Genomic DNA, 17,402 nt, shown 5'->3' with positions numbered 1-17,402 from the left:
CAGCCTTTCCCGCCAAAGCCTCCCCGATGTCACCCCCTCCCCGAGGTCCCTCAACCTTTCCCGCCAAAGCCTCCCCGATGTCACCCCTCCCTGAGGCCCCTCAGCCTTTCCCGCCAAAGCCTCGCCGATGTCACCCCCTCCCTGAGCTCCCTCAGCCTTTCCCGCCAAAGCCTCCCCGATGTCACCCCTCCCTGAGCTCCCTCAGCCTTTCCCGCCCAAGCTCCTTCCGCGCCGTCCCGCCCTCAGGCTCCTCCGCCACTCCCGCCGCTCCCCCCGTTCCCGGCCCCTCCCCGCGGCAGCGCCGCCCCCGCCCCTCGCGCCCCCTGGCGCCCCCACGGCGGCCCCGGCCCCGCCTGCGCCGCTCCCGACCCGGCGCTGCCCCCTCCCGCTCGCTTTCCTCCCTCTGCCCTGCGGCACCACGGGCTCCCCCCTCCGCCCCACGGCCCCGCCCGAGCCCCGCGCAGCGCTCAGCCCGGGGCTCCCTTCCCTCACAGCCGCCCGCGTGTTTCCCCCTCGCCCCTTGCCCGGCCCGGCCCGGGGCCGCGCTCTTGCGGCTGGCTGCCCCTCGCCTTCCTCCTGCCGAACCCAGCCCGTCCCTCCCCCTCCAGCCTCCCCCCTCAGCCGGGACCGGGGCGGCCCCGTCCAGTCTCCCCGCTGTCCGCCCGCCCCTCGCTCACCGCCGGCCCCGCCGCTCCTCGCGCGCTGCTCCCGCCGCCGCACCGCCGGCACGCGCTCCTCGGCCCGCGCGCTTCTGCAGCGTGGCCCCGCCCATCCCGCGCAGGAGCCAATCCCGTCCGCGCCCGCCACCGGGCCCCGCCCCCCCTCCCGGCCCGGAGCCGCCGGCGGCCGCAGAGCGGCGCTGTCCGCCCGCAGCGCGGCCCCGGCCCCGGCGGGTCAGCGGCAGCGGGGCCGGGAGCGCCCGCCCGGGACGGCCCGGGACCGAGGGCTCCGCCGCTGCAGCCCGTTTCGTGCCGTTTGCACCCCGGCTTACACGGCTGCAGCCTTCCTGCTGCTGCAGCTCACACATCTTTCTTCCTTCTAACCGCACAGCAGGTCACACTCACAAACTTTCTGTGCTCGCTGGCATAAGAACATCTGCAGAAGGATCTACAAACATTACACAGATATACCACCGACCACAGCTTTCTGAGCTTTCAGGTTAAAGTTCTTGCAGATACCCATGTTTCAATCAAACAGACACCACCAGCAGAGCTGCTGCCTCTGCCGTCTTTGCTCAGAAAGAAGTGACAACACCAGAAAACACATTGGCAGCCGGTGCTTTGACCAGTGAAGGTGGGATCTACAAAAGTCTGATTAAACCAAACAGCCTGAGGTCTTTATCAAGGTGCAGATCTGCCAGGAATGCTGAAATGCAAGAGTTAACTCCTGCACTATTCCACAATGGAACAGCCGCTTCATATAAAAAATCATCTCAAAGTTCCAAACCGGTACATTAAAAAGCTGTCACTAGGTATTAGAAGACCACTGCAAGACCTTGTTGCTTTTGAGTTAAATCATAATTTTTCAATAAACAAAAGCTAAACAATTTTTGCAGTCCGTTGCTCATCCTCCTGTTCATTCATTAGCACTGCAGAAAACAGTTGTTATACGACGTGTCAACAGAGGAAATTGAAAAACCCCTAAAAAAACTTACTGTCTATAGTGGTGTATCTAGGATCCTCTATCTAGGATGCTGTATCTAGGATGCTTTATCTAGGATTCTGTATTTGGGATGCTGTAACTGGGATGCTGTATCTGGGATGCTGTATCTGGGATGCTGTATCTAGGATGCTGTATCTATGATGCTGTATCGAGGATGCTGTATCTGGGATGCTGTATCTAGGATGCAATATCTATGATGCTGTGTTTAGGATGCTGTATCCTGTTCATTCATTAGCACTGCAGCAATCAGATTTTATACGACGTGTCAACAGAGGTGATTGAAAAACCCCAAACAAAACTTATTGAAGCCCACAGACCCCCCGCCCTCCCTGCCCCCCTCACCCTGAGCCCCACGATCAGCACCTGGTGCGGGAGAGGAGCAGAACTCGACAGACAGAACCAGAAATGCGACAGCGGGGAGAAGGAAACACCAAGGGAGTTACAGCTTCCTTAACGTTCCAAATACGATGTCTTCCAAAAAAAGATTGCGAGCGGGGGAGGAAAAAGTTGATACGACTCAATGTGAGTGACAGAGCATAGTTGACTTTATTGGTCCAGAGTACACATATTTATACAGATAACCTAGATAAAGCATGTTAGATACAGCATCCCAGATACAGCATCCTAGATACAGCATCCTAGATGCAGCATCCTAGATACAGCATCCTAGAGACAGCATCCTAGATACAGCATCCCAGATACAGCATCCTAGACACAGCATCATAGATACAGCATCCTAGAGACAGCATCCTAGATACAGCATCCCAGATACAGCATCCGAGATAGAGCATCCCAGATACAGCATCCCAGATACAGCATCCTAGGTACAGCATCCTAGATACAGCATTGCAGATATAGGATCCCCAATACAGAATCCCAGATACAGCATCCTAGATACAGCATCATATACACAGCATCCTAGATAAATCATCCCAGATACAGCATTCCAGATACAGCATCCCAAATGCAGCATCCTAGATACAGCATCTCAGATACAGCATCCCAGATACAGCATCCTAGATACAATATCCCAGATACTGCATCCTAGATACAGCATCCCATATACAGCATACCAGATCCAGCACCACAGATACAGCATCATAGATACAGTATCATAGATACAGTATCCTAGATACAGCATCCCAGATACAGCATCATAGATACAGCATCCTAGATACAGGATCCCAGATACAGCATACCAGATACAGCATCCTAGATACAGCATCCTAGATACAGCATCCTAGATACAGCAGCCCAGATACAGCATCATAGATACAGCATCCTACATACAGCATCCTAGATACAGCATCCTAGATACAGCATCCCAGATACAGCATGCCAGGTACAGCATCCTAGATACAGCATCCTAGATACAGCATCCCAGATACAGAATCCCAGATACAGCATCACAGATACAGCATCCTAGATACAGCATCCCAGATACAGCATGCCAGGTACAGCATCCTAGATACAGCATCCTAGATACAGCATCCCAGATACAGCATCCTAGATACAGCAGCCCAGATACAGCATCATAGATACAGCATCCTACATACAGCATCCTAGATACAGCATCCTAGATACAGCATCATAGATACAGCATCCTAGATACAGCATCCGAGGTACAGCATCCCAGATACAGCATGCCAGATACAGCACCCCAGATACAGCATCCCAGATACAGCATCATAGATACAGCATCCTAGATAGAGCATCCCAGATGCAGCATACTAGATACAGCATCCTAGATACAGCATCCCAGATACAGAATCGCAGATACAGCATCTTAGGTACAGCGTCCTAGATTCAGCATAGCAGATATAGGTTCCCCAATGCAGAATCCCAGATACAGCATCCCAGATACAGCACACCAGATACAGCATCCCAGATACAGCATCCCAGATAAAGCATCCCAGATACAGCATCGTAGATACAACATCCTAGATACAATATCCCAGAAACAGCATCCTAGATACAGCACCCCAGATACAGCATCCTAGATACAGAATCCCAGATACAGCATCCCAGATACAGCACACCAGATACAGCATCATATATACAGCATCCCAGATACAGAATCCCAGATACAGAATCTCAGATACAGCATCCTAGATACAGCATCCTAGAGACAGCACCCCAGATATGACATCCCTGATACAGCATCCCAGATGTAGCATCCTAGATACAGCATCCTAGATACAATATCCCAGATACAGCATCCTAGATACAGCATCCCAGATACAGCATCCTAGATAGAGCATCCAAGATACAGCATCCTAGATACAGCATCATAGATACAGCATAATAGATAAAGCATCCTAGATACAGCATCCCAGATACAGAATCCCAGATACAGAATCTCAGATACAGCATCCTAGATACAGCATCATATATACAGCATCCTAGATAAAGCATCCTAGATACAGCATCCCAGATACAGCATCCCAGATACATAATCCCAGATACAGCATCCTATATACAGCATCCTAGACACAGCATCCCAGATACAGCATCCCAGATACAGCATCCTAGATACAGCATCATAGATACAGCATCATAGGTATTGCATCCTAGATACAGCATCCCGTATACAGCATACTAGATACAGCATCCCAGAATCAGCATCCTAGATACAGCACCCCAGATACAGCATCCCAGATACAGCATCATAGATACAGCATCCCAGATACAGCATCCCAGATGCAGCATCCTAGATACAGCATCCCAGATACAGAATCCCAGATACAGCGTCCTAGATACAGCATCCCAGATACAGAATCCCAGATACAGAATCCCAGATACAGCATCATAGATACAGCATCCTAGATACAGAATCCCATATACAGCATCCTAGAAACAGCACCCCAGATACAGCATCCTAGACAGAGCACCCCAGATACAGCATCTCAGATACAGCATCCCAGATACAGCATCCTATATACAGCATCCGAGATACAGCATCCGAGATACAATATCCCAGATACAGCATCCTATATACAGCATCCCAGATACAGCATCCCAGATACATCATCATATATACAGCATCCCAGATACAGCATCCCAGATACATCATCCTAGATACAGCATCATATATACAGCATCCTAGATAAAGCATCCCAGATACAGCATCCCAGATACATAATCCCAGATACAGCATCCTATATACAGCATCCTAGACACAGCATCCCAGATACAGCATCCTAGATACAGCATCATAGATACAGCATCATAGGTATTGCATCCTAGATACAGCATCCCATATACAGCATACCAGATACAGCATCCCAGAATCAGCATCCTAGATACAGCACCCCAGATACAGCATCCCAGATACAGCATCCCAGATACAGCATCATAGATACAGCATCCTAGATACAGAATCCCATATACAGCGTCCTAGAAACAGCACCCCAGATACAGCATCCCAGATACAGCATCCCAGATACAGCATCCTATATACAGCATCCGAGATACAGCATCCGAGATACAATATCCCAGATACAGCATCCTAGATACAGCATCCCAGATACAGCATCCCAGATACATCATCCTAGATACAGCATCATATATACAGCATCCTAGAGAAAGCATTCCAGATACAGCACCCCAGATACAGCATCCCAGACACAGCATCCCAGATACAGAATCTCAGATACAGCATCCTAGATACAGCATCCTAGATACAGTATCCTACATACAGCATCCCGGATAAAGTACCCCAGATACAGCATCATAGATACAGCATCCTAGATATAGCATCCCTGATACAGCATCCCAGATACAGGATCCCAGATACAGCATCCCATATACAGCATCCTAGATACAGCATCCTAGATACAGCATCCCAGATACAGCATCCTAGATACAGCATCCTAGATACAGCATCCTAGATACAGCATCCCAGATACAACATCATAGATACATCATCCCAGATACAGAGTCCCAGATACAGAATCTCAGATACAGCAATCTAGATACAGCGTCCTTGATACAGCATCCTAGACACAGCATCCCATATACAGCATCATAGATACAGCATCCCAGATACAGAATCCCAGATACAGAATCCCAGATACAGCATCCTAGATACAGCATCCTAGATACAGCATCCCAGATACAGCATCATAGATACAGCATCCCAGATACAGAATCCCAGATACAGAATCCCAGATACAGCATCCTAGATACAGCATCCTAGATACAGCATCCGAGATACAGCATCCTAGATAAAGCATCCCAGATACAGCATCCCAGATACATAATCCCAGATACAGCATCCTATATACAGCATCCTAGACACAGCATCCCAGATACAGCATCCTAGATACAGCATCATAGGCACAGCATCCTAGATACAGCGTCCTAGATATAGCATTCCAGATATCAGCATCCTAGATACAGCATCCTATATACAGCATCCTAGATATAGCATCCCAGATACAGCATCCTAGATACAGCATCCCAGATACAGCATCCCAGATACAGCATCATAGGCACAGCATCCTAGATACAGCATCCTAGATATAGCACCCCAGATACAGCATCCCAGATACAGCATCCTAGATACAGCATCCTAGATACAATATCCCAGATACAGCATCGTAGATACAGCATCCCAGATACAGCATCCTAGATACGGCATCCCAGATACAGCATCCTAGATACAGCATCATAGGCACAGCATCCTAAATACAGCATCCTAGATATAGCATCCCAGATACAGCATCTTAGATACAGCATCCTAGATACAGCATCCTAGATATAGCATCCCAGATACAGCATCCTAGATACAGCATCCCAGATACAGCATCCCAGATACAGCATCATAGGCACAGCATCCTATGTCGGGGATTGGCTCAAGGAGCACAGACATGAGTCCACCAAGCAACTGTACGAGCAGAGCCCATTTTAGGTGACATAAGTAGGCCTTAGTTAGCTTGTCTATTAGGCCGTGGGAAAGGGGGGAACCGAAAAGTACTAACTAAGGCAGGGTCAGGATATTTTTGAAGAGATAAGAGTCAGAAGAATGTGGGATGCAATAGCTAGCTAAACCCAAGTAGGTGGAGTAAGTAAATGTGCTTAGCCTATTAGATAGAGACAAGTATGCATAATTATGGTATTTGGTATAAATGCACGCTATCTCGGGCAATAAAGTTGAAGTATGCTTTATCACTCATTTTGAGTCGGCTGCATTTCTTCCTCCGTCCGCTCGGGTCTGGAACTCTGATGGGACTTTTCTCTGCAATTGGCGCCCAAACCGGGGATCCGAAGCGGCGGATAGAAGCAAAAGGCGCCGGGAGAGCAGCGACCGGCGGGCAAGAGCGACCGAACACTGTGCTGCGGTGTGTCGACTCCGAAGCCTGAACCGACTGAAGTTCGCCAGTGCTGGGCTACAGGAAACAAGGGCTGCAAGAGGTCTCTTAATTTAGCAAGAGGTACCGTACTATAGTGATGAATAACGGAGAAATAGATTAAAAATGATGAATAACGGAGAGATAGATAACAGAGAAACGGATTAAAAGTGATAGATAACAGAGAAACGGATTAAAAGTGATAGATAACGGAGAAACGGATTAAAAGTGATGAATAACGGAGAAACGGGTTAAAATGATGAATAACAGAGAAATGGATTTAGAAGTAGCCCTAGATTTATTACAAAGCTTTTTAGAAAAGCGGGGGGTTGATCATAGTTGCGTTAAACAGCTAGCTGGTCTAGTAGCAACGGGGAAAACTAAGGGGTGTTTTCAGGATCCTGATTTATTGTTTGATGAAGGAGAGTGGAGGAAATTGGGGGACGTGTTGTGGGATATGGTCATAGACGAGGATAAAACAGCTAAGAAACTGATGAAACCGTGGAGGGAAGTAATTAATAATATTAAGCTTTATAAAGTGGAAAAGAATTTAGCCACGGTAGCTTCACAGAAACTCAGCAAAATGGAGCCTTCCGCTCCGCCGATGGAAACGGGCATATCTGCGTTATCAGCGAAGAACCTTAAAGGACTATTAACTTGGTGCAGAGGCAATAGGTATCCTGCTGACCTGTCAGGAGTTTTTCGAATAGAGACTTGGAAAAAGATGGGAACTGTGTTGTGGAAGGCAATTAGTCACCGCGAAAGATATATTCTCGGCCTTGTAACCATCTGGAAACTGATAAATACTACAGTGAAGCAATTAAAACCTGAAAAGACTGTTACGAGCATTAGTGACTCAAAACTTGAACTTTGGGTGAGAACAGCAAGTCCAGAGGATTGGTGTCAGACAACTTACTCAAAGAACCTGTGAAAGCTGAGAATGCTAAAGTCGTAAACACGTGTACTATCAGTTCTTTTACCAATTTTACCAATCTGCTTTTCCTGCATTTTAACCCTCTAACTTCCACAAGAGAACAGAAGAAGTCACTGAAAATAGAACTGGACAACAGAACTTTGTGACAGATTAGATCAGTTAACAGCAAGTGAATCTGACAGTCGGCAATGTGGTCATGATAATCGTGACGGGAAAGGGGGTGCTCCTGGGGACTCAGGGTATAAAACTTAGAAGTTAAGGAAGCACTGGTTTTGGAATTGGCAGTAGAGAATGCTAAAGTTTGCTATCAACATGTTATTTGCGAGTTTTACAGTGCATATTATGTGCTGCTGTTTATTGCCTCTCTGAAAGTCAAGCAGCTTGTCAGGAATGTGAGTTAATTGTTTTACTGGTTGTTGTTAGAATTGTTTCTTCGTGGTATAAGTGCACCGTAAAACTTTCTCTCCACTTTTCCCACTCACGCTGCAAGCAGCCCTGTGCTTTTCCGTGGGGTCAGAAATTACTGTTTTCAGTCGTGTTCATAAAAAATCAGTATTGGGAGGTGTTTCAAAACATAGGGAAGCACTTGGAAATATGAGGAAAGAAGATCTTGTAAAATATTGTAATTAATGGTGGCTGCTGTATAAGTTAAATGATTGGGAAAAGTGTCCGGGGAATAGAATCTTGAAGTATAACACCTTATTGCAATTAATGTTGTTTTTAGGGCGAGAAGAGTAGGACAAAATAAATCCCTACAAGAGATCATTAAATCATTTCAGACAGCTGAGAGAGAGTTAACTGATAACACGCAGGTCACAGTAAACTTGCTGAAGTCTGCACAATGTTTTCCTTATTAGCCTGTTTTCTTTGTGGGTATCTGTTTAAGCATGTTGCAATTTTGGTAGGTCTTTGTTATATGGTACAGTAGGTTCACAGAGATTCATGAGAATCGGTTGACTCAAAAGGTGTGTTTTGTGATAGTATAAAAGATCATGAGTAATTTAGTTCCTTACTGCGTGAACGTGATGTTAAGATTTTATGTGTAGTAGCTGTTATATTTTTTTTTTCTAGCGTACTAGCTTTATTCCAATATCCAGACTTGCGCAACTCTGTGACAGGCTGTCTCTCATCTCGGTGCACTAAATTTGGCCTTTTTGTATGCACATCAAGTGAAGAATCATGGTTTTAGAATAACAGTTGTAGCACACCAGATGAGACACTATAAAAAAAAGGCCTTGCCCAGTCCAGCTTGCTGCGGGGGGGGGCGGATGCCAAATGGGCCTCCAGCGCGCACTGACCCATTTTGTCAGGGAGACCCAGAGGTATCTCCACCTGGCTGAGCGGTAAGCGGTTCAAGGTGCAATGCAAAAAATTGAAATATTGTCTTAAATTGGTGTAAGTGTGATCCATCTGCTTATTTGAACTTGGTATATGGTTTTCGTATCTGAGCTCAGTATTTTAGTTTGTATATTCATATTCGGTACCAAAAGAATCTTGTTTGGGGAGATAATTACAAAATGGGAACCGGTTCCACTGCTAAAATTCCACCTTGCTCCCCCTTAGGATGCATCCTTACACATTAAAGTAATCGCTTATATTGTTAGAAAAGCATTTAAATTGTTAAAATACTATGATAGATGTGAACTTGGGATATTGTATGAAGTTATGAAGTTGTATTTAAAGGTTGCTGGAATGTGAACTGATTTGGATCTAGGACAATAGAATAATGGATTTATGTTTATTATACTGGTTTATACTGTTTTTTGACATCTTTAAATTGTAAAAGGTAAATGGAGCTAAGGAATGTGACTATTGCTGAGCTACTTGAAATTGCATATAAAGTGTATTATGGCTGAAATGAAATGGGAAAACAAAAGAGCAAAATATCCCAGGCCTGTGTGCAGCTCATTGTAATTGAGAAGTTTCCCAGAGCCTCCTACTTCGTACCAGCCAGTATGCCAGCTGCGTGACCTTGGTTATATCTACACTGCACAGAAAGAAAAAACAACTGGAAAAACCTGGCTGCCCGCTTTTAAAGCAGTGAAAGGGGGGTTCTCTCTCCCCCCACTGCAGCGATGTAATACTGAATGGAGCAGTCCGAGGGTGAAGTTTAAAGGCATCCTGAGCAGACCCGTAGTTCTAATGAAACTGGACAATTAAACCAAAAATTTGTTGATAGACTTATCCTATGGTAATTAATTGTACGAGACTTCTTAGTAAATTCACCATGCTAGTTTTTGAGGGCATGGGAGACAACGAAAGAAAGGCCATTTTTTGAGACAAACGGAATGCCAGATTTGGAACAAAGTTTTAATACATGAATTCTTGTATTTGCCCAAAAGTCCTATACCTCTCTTGGGTCAGGATTTGTTAAGTAAATTGTAAGCTCAAATAACGTTTTCTGAGAATTCTGTTTAGTTGCATATCCTACAGGAAGGTGCTTGGATGTTGCAGATCTGCTTGTGCAAGTGAGAAATCTTCAAGGAACTTAGCAGCCAATGTTTTTGATAAAGCAAATACTACCCTGAGAAATCTGAAACAGGACTTCAATCCGGTAAGGGAAAATAATATCCAATAAATATGACAGCCGAAATGGAGTTAGAAACTTTGAGGGATGAATTTATGACAGCTTTACAGGATGACTGCATTTGATTGGACTTACAGATTTGTCTATGAAACAACCTGTGGCTATTGTGGGACAGTATGATGAGAATGCTAACAGACTAATATACCAATTGTCACTCTGATCAAGAAAATGCAGGGAATGAATTTAAGGCCATGATCCTTTTGTCATATATGTACCATTTGCGAAATTTAAGGAACCTTTGAATTTGATTTGCGATTTTGAGTACGTAGTCAAGATCCAACACACGTATCTGATTCTGAACTGTGTTTTTGTTTTGTTTTGTTTGTTTTGTTTTGTTTTGTTTTTTAAACAAAAAGGGGAATTGTCAGGGGGGTTGTGTGTGGTGAGTCACTTGTATCTAAGTGGTGCAGCCTGGGGTTGCCCTGTGATGAAACACTTTGTAACTATGACCCAAAACCATGCTAAATCAGAAAGAACCCGCATTAGTTATGGTCAAATCACTAGTTAACGTTCAATGGAAAAGTCCATACCAATTGATAACCTGGGAGAGAGGTTATGTTTATGTTTTTACAGATCAGGAGCTGCAATGGTTGCCAGCACGAAACGTGAAACCTGTGTTATCTTCCTGACAATGATTGTTGCAGCTGCTGTGTTTTGGATGCCTGCACAGACAAAGACTAACATGTGGATTACTTTAGCCAACATGACTGACCATCTATATGCCTAACTACGATGTCTCTGGAAAAAACGTTCCACACATGCTTGGTTGGTGTCTTCCTTGATGACTACAGCAGCATCACACGACTGTTTCAAATAGTGGTCGATGCAGAGGCATTGCAACGAACTGTAATAATACTAACACGGCACTTTGGATTAATTGTCACCTGGAAGCAGACATCGAACCACAGGAACTGGAATTGCTGGCATCTATGCCCATGGACACTTGTATCCAGCCGGTTTGTGAAAAGTGTCAGAACAGTATACAAGAACATGAATGGATAAAACTGCAAAATGTTAATGCTACCCTTGGTGACTACAGAAATGAAACTCGGCGGTGTAATGCTTCACAAAAGAATGCAAGGGATGTCATTGATAATGTGGGACAGCGACCCTAAAACCTCCTGTATGGTGTATTCTTGATCTGTGAAGATAAAGCCTGACCAGGAATTCCTTCTAATGCTGTTGGAGGACTGTGTATTTTGGGACTATTAACTCTCTTAACGCCCAATGTATCTATGATAATAGATCACAAAAGAGCAAGACGAGAAAAACACTTTTTGCGTGTATATGAGTCAAAATGTGATGATAATGTAGATTACTGAGGATCAGGGTAAGGGTTTTAGGATCTCTTGTATCTAGTGTTGGCACAACTAAAGCTTTAAATACTTTAGAAAAATTAGGATGCTGGCTAGTTAAGCAAATAAACAGAACTTCTAAGGCTTTAAGTGGACTTTTGTTAGATGTAGATTCTGTAAGACATGCTACACTGCAGAATACAGTCACAGGAGACTTTTGTTATTAGCCCATGGCCATGGATGTGAGGAATTTGACGGAATGTGCTGTATGGATTTACAGAATAAGTCGAGATCCATCCACAAGGAGATTAAACAACTTACGGACCATTCACAGAAGATCAGAGAGGATGTAGGCCTCTTTGGCTTAGAGGGCCTCATGAACTGGTTTGGACTAGGAGGATGGGTAAAAGGGCTTTTGCAGAGTGCTCTGGCTCTCTTAATCATAGTAGTAGTTGCATTAATATGCTTGAGTTGTGCTATATCATGTATTAAGAAGATTTTAGAGCAGACACTTGGGCAGGCTCTGCTCATTAAAAAAAGAAAAGGGGGGAGATGTCGGGGATTGGCTCAAGGAGCACGGACATGAGTCCACCAAGCAACTGTACGAGCAGAGACCATTTTAGTTGACATAAGTAGGCCTTAGTTAGCTTGTCTATTAGGCCGTGGGAAAGGGGGGAACGGAAAAGTACTGACTAAGGCAGGGTCAGGATATTTTTGAAGAGATAAGAGTCAGAAGAATGCGGGATGCGCATAGCTAGCGAAACCCAAGTAGGTGGAGTAAGTAAATGTAACCTTTTAGTGCTTAGCCTATTAGATAGAGACAAGTATGCATAATTATGGTATTTGGTATAAAGGCACGCTATCTCGGGCAATAAAGTTGAAGTATGCTTTATCACTCATATTGAGTCGGCTGCATTTCTTCCTCCGTCTGCTCGGGTCTGGAACTCTGATGGGATTTCTTCCCGCACTCTGGGGGTGCCAAGGAGTGTGATACTCCCACTTGGTTCCCAGAGCTTCTAACGTTTCTTTAATTATTTTGGAAGTAAAATGGGGTCCTCTGTCCGAATCAATAACTGACATGATCCCATATCCAGGTATGATATGCTCTAATAATACTTTTACTACTGTCCTCGCAGTGGCCCGAACTACCGGAAAGGCTTCGACAAAGTGAGTTAGGTGATCTACCAAAACTAGGAGACACTTATACCTGCCTACCTTTGGTAATTCCGTAAAGTCTACCTGAATCCTTTCAAATGGCTTCTTGGCCAGTTGCCTCCCCCCAGGGACTCTTTCCCTAAGACACTGTTTATTTATCCTTTGACAGGTTAAACATTCTCCAACGATTCTTTTTGCTAAATCATACACCCCCATAACCATATATTTGTGAGCGAATTGATCTACCAGAGCCTGCACTCCCCAATGGGTTTGTCTATGAAACTCTCTCAGGACTTGCCAAGCCACTCCTTTCGGAAGCATTTCCCTCTCATCCGGTAGCCACCACTTCCCCTCTTGTTCGCCTACTCCCATTTGCCCCAATTTCTCCTTTTCCTGATTTGTAAATCTCATAGCATACTTAGTTTGTACAGGATCCTGTTCGACTGCTTTTATTGCCAGTAGCGCAGCTTTCTTAGCTTCTTCGTCGGCTAAATTATTTCCTCTTACTTGCGTGGAAGTTCCCTTCCGATGGCCCTTTACGTAAACTACCGCGATTTGTTTGGCCCCTCTTAATGCCTCCAGGGTTTGCTTTATTAAGGTCTCATGTTGTCGAGGGTTAAGATTGCGGGGTGACAATAAAACCCTGGCAGATGTGTTGTTAACCCCCTCTCCCCCCCACTTCCCCCTTGTGCCCCTCCCTCTCCCCTTTTCCCACTCAGGACAGGCGATCGGGAGGGCAAGCAGGACAGAGAGAAGAGAGTTGGAAAAATTAAAGATGTTTTACTAATGTGACTAATAAGAATAGAGAAAATAATATAAAATATACAAAACCAATCTTGAAAGTCTCAGCAACTGCAGAGCCGGCACCCAAAGTCCTGGATTGGACTCTGCAGCCAACCGGAGCTGGATTCAGTCTGTCACTGGCCTCAGTTCGCAGGGACAACTAGCAAGGTCCTCTCCTAATGTCGGCCATAAGCAGAAGGGAAAAGCAAAGGCAAAAGGGAAAAGGGACGAGATCCTCGTGATCTCCCACTTTTATATGAAGTATTCACGTGAATCGAATGTTATACACAGTTGGTCAGTTTCTTGGTCACTTGTTTCTCGTCGCCCCTCTCGCGAGATGTCCATCCGTGCTTATCAATAAGTTTGCATTCCATTGCTAGGTTTACCAAAACATGTGTCTGGTTCTCCAGGAAAATGCAGTTAATATGAAGCTTTAGCTGACAGGCAAAATTCACTGAAAGAGAAACTTGTTTTTTAACAAAACCAGGACATTCCACCCCTTATAATATGCCATTCACTGAATACTTAAACCTTATCAATACAATCTATGAATACAATCTAATTACTCACTACTACTATATATGTATATACATATGTACATATATACACAGGAGTAATTAATCAGTGGACCATCCTTTGAAAAGTTCATTAAGTTCATTTTGTCACGACAGTCTCCCAGGGCAGGAAAAATGTTACAAGTGCATCTCATGACCACTGTTTGTGGGTTAAAGATATCAACTTCGAAGAAGTTGTCAGGCGCCACTCGAAGAAGCTAGCTCTGGTTTCATCATCACTGTCTTGATCTGGAAGACACTTATTAAACACTGTTAGCATGGCAATTCACATCATGCAGTTCAGTATTGAATATTTTCACCTAAACTCAAATCCCGTTGAGGTAAACACTGAACTTCTCCATCCTTAAGCATCACCCACCAGGTGCTGCCAGGTCCCTGGGCAAAAACAATCCCACAAATGGGCTTGACTTTGCTGAGCCAGGATTAACCCAGACTGCCTTTCCTAACATGATATCATGTGTACTACAGGGACTTTATCTCCTTCTACAGTCCGTAGAATTTCTGATTGGGCAGGCCCGGCTCGATTGGTTGATCCCCTGGTGTTGACCAACCAAGTGGCTTTTGCTAAATGTGAATCCCAGTGTTTAAAGGTTCCACCACCAAGTGCCTTTAGTGTAGTTTTTAGCAAACCATTGTACCTTTCCATTTTCCCAGAGGCTGGTGCATGATATGGAATATGATATACCCACTCAATACCATATTCTTTAGCCCAATTGTCTATAATACTGTTATTGAAATGAATACCGTTGTCTGATTCAATTCTTTCTGGCGTACCGTGTCGCCAAGGACTTGCTTTTCAAGCCCCAAGATGGTATTTCGGGCTGTAGCATGAGGTACGGCATATGTTTCCAACCATCCAGTGGTTGCTTCCACCATTGTAAGTACATAACGCTTACCTTGACGTGGTTGTGGAAGTGTAATATAATCAATCTGCCAAGCTTCTCCATACTTATACTTTAACCATCGCCCCCCATACCGTACAGGCTTTAACCGTTTCGCTTGTTTGATTTCGGCGCAAGTCTCACATTCATGAATAACCTGTGAAATAGTGTCCATAGTTAAATCCACCCCTCGATCGCGAGCCCATTTATATGTTGCATCTCTACCTTGATGCCCTGAAGCATCATGGGCCCATTGGGCTAGGAAAAGTTCACCTTTATGTTGCCAGTCCAAGTCCACCTCAGCTACTTTAATCTTAGCAGCTTGATCCGCTTGTTGGTGGTTTAGATGTTCCTCGGTGGCTCGACTTTTAGGCACATGAGCATCTACATGCCGAACTTTCACAGGCAGGCTCTCTAGCCGAGCAGCAATGTCTTGCCACAGTGTGGCAGCCCAAATGGGTTTACCTCTGCGCTGCCAGTTGCTTTTCTTCCATTGCTGTAGCCACCCCCACAAGGCATTTGCCACCATCCATGAGTCAGTATAGAGACAAAGTATTGGCCGCTTCTCTCGTTCAGCAATGTCCAAAGCCAGCTGGATGGCTTTCACTTCTGCAAATTGACTAGATTCACCTTGTCCTTCAGTGGCTTCTGTAACTTGTCGTGTGGGACTCCACACAGCAGCTTTCCACCTTCGATGTTTTCCTACAAGACGACAGGATCCATCTGTGAACAGTGCACACTGCTGATCAGTCTATTATACTCTTATCAGAGTATTATACGGTGGTGCTTCTTCAGCACGTGTTACCTCCTCCTCATCTGGAGACATCCCAAAGTCTTTGCTTTCTGGCCAGTCTGTAATCACTTCTAAGCTCCCTGGGCGATTGGGATTTCCAATTCGAGCTCGTTGCGTGATCAATGCAATCCATTTACTCCACGTAACTTCGGTTGCATGATGTGGAGAGGGAACCGTCCCTTTGAACATGCAGCTCAGCACCGGCAGTCGAGGTGCCAGGAGGAGCTGTGCTTCAGTACCGATCACTTCTGAAGCAGCTCGAACTCCTTCCTATGCTGCTAGTATCTCTTTTTCAGTTGGAGTATAGTTGGCCTCAGATCCTTTGTATCCTCGACTCCAAAAACCTAAGGGTCGACCTCGGGTTTCTCCTGGTGCTTTCTGAGGCTCCAGGTAAGACCATTATCTCCGGCTGCGGTGTAGAGCACATTTTTAACATCTAGTCCAGTCCGAACTGGTCCAAGGGCCACCGCATGAGTTATCTCACGCTTCATTTGTTCAAAGGCTTGTCGTTGTTCATGGCCCCACTCAAACTGGTTCTTTTTACGAGTCACTCGATAGAGAGGGCTCACAATCTGGCTGTAGTCAGGAATACGCATTCTCCAAAAACCTACAACGCCCAAGAAAGTCTGTGTCTCCTTTTTATTAGTAGGTGGAGACATTGCTGCGGTTTTGTTGATCACATCCATTGGGATCTGATGACGGCCGTCTTGCCATTTTATTCCTAAAACTGGATCTCTCGGGCAGGTCCCTTGACCTTGCTTCCTTTTATGGCAAAACCAGCATCCAAAAGAATCTGAATTATTCTCTCACCTTTCTCGAAGACTTCTTTCGCCGTGTCGCCCCATAAGATGATGTCGTCAATATATTGCAGGTGTTCTGGAGCTTTACCTTGCTCCAGCGTGGTCTGGATCAGCCCATGGCAGATGGTAGGACTGCGTTTCCACCCCTGGGGCAAGCGATTCCACGTGTACTGGATGCCCCTCCAGGTGAAAGCGAACTGCGGCCTGCACTCTGCTGCTACAGGAACAGAGAAAAATGCATTAGCAGTGCATTGCGAGATGTCCATCCGTGCTTATCAATAAGCATTCCATTGCTAGTTTTACCAAAACATGTGTCTGGTTCTCCAGGAAAATGCAGTTAATATGAAGCTTTAGCTGACAGGCAAAATCACTAAAAGAGAAACTGGTTTTTAACAAAACCAGGACAGAAGGGCTTCGGCCTTTCATCGCAGGCTTAAGTGCTGCAGCCAAGGCCGCAGCGTGGGCTTGAGCATGTAGTTTTGCCTTTTCTACCTCCTGTTGCGTGATCGGTACCCGTGTGCAAGCTTCCACCATCTCTGCTAGAGAAGCAGTTTTTCCCAAAGCGGCTCATATCTGTTGGCATTGG

The sequence above is a fragment of the Columba livia genome, unplaced genomic scaffold (genome assembly GCF_036013475.1).
Source record: "Columba livia isolate bColLiv1 breed racing homer unplaced genomic scaffold, bColLiv1.pat.W.v2 Scaffold_141, whole genome shotgun sequence".
In the NCBI taxonomy this organism is placed as follows: domain Eukaryota; kingdom Metazoa; phylum Chordata; class Aves; order Columbiformes; family Columbidae; genus Columba; species Columba livia.
This window is presented reverse-complemented; position numbering follows the sequence as displayed.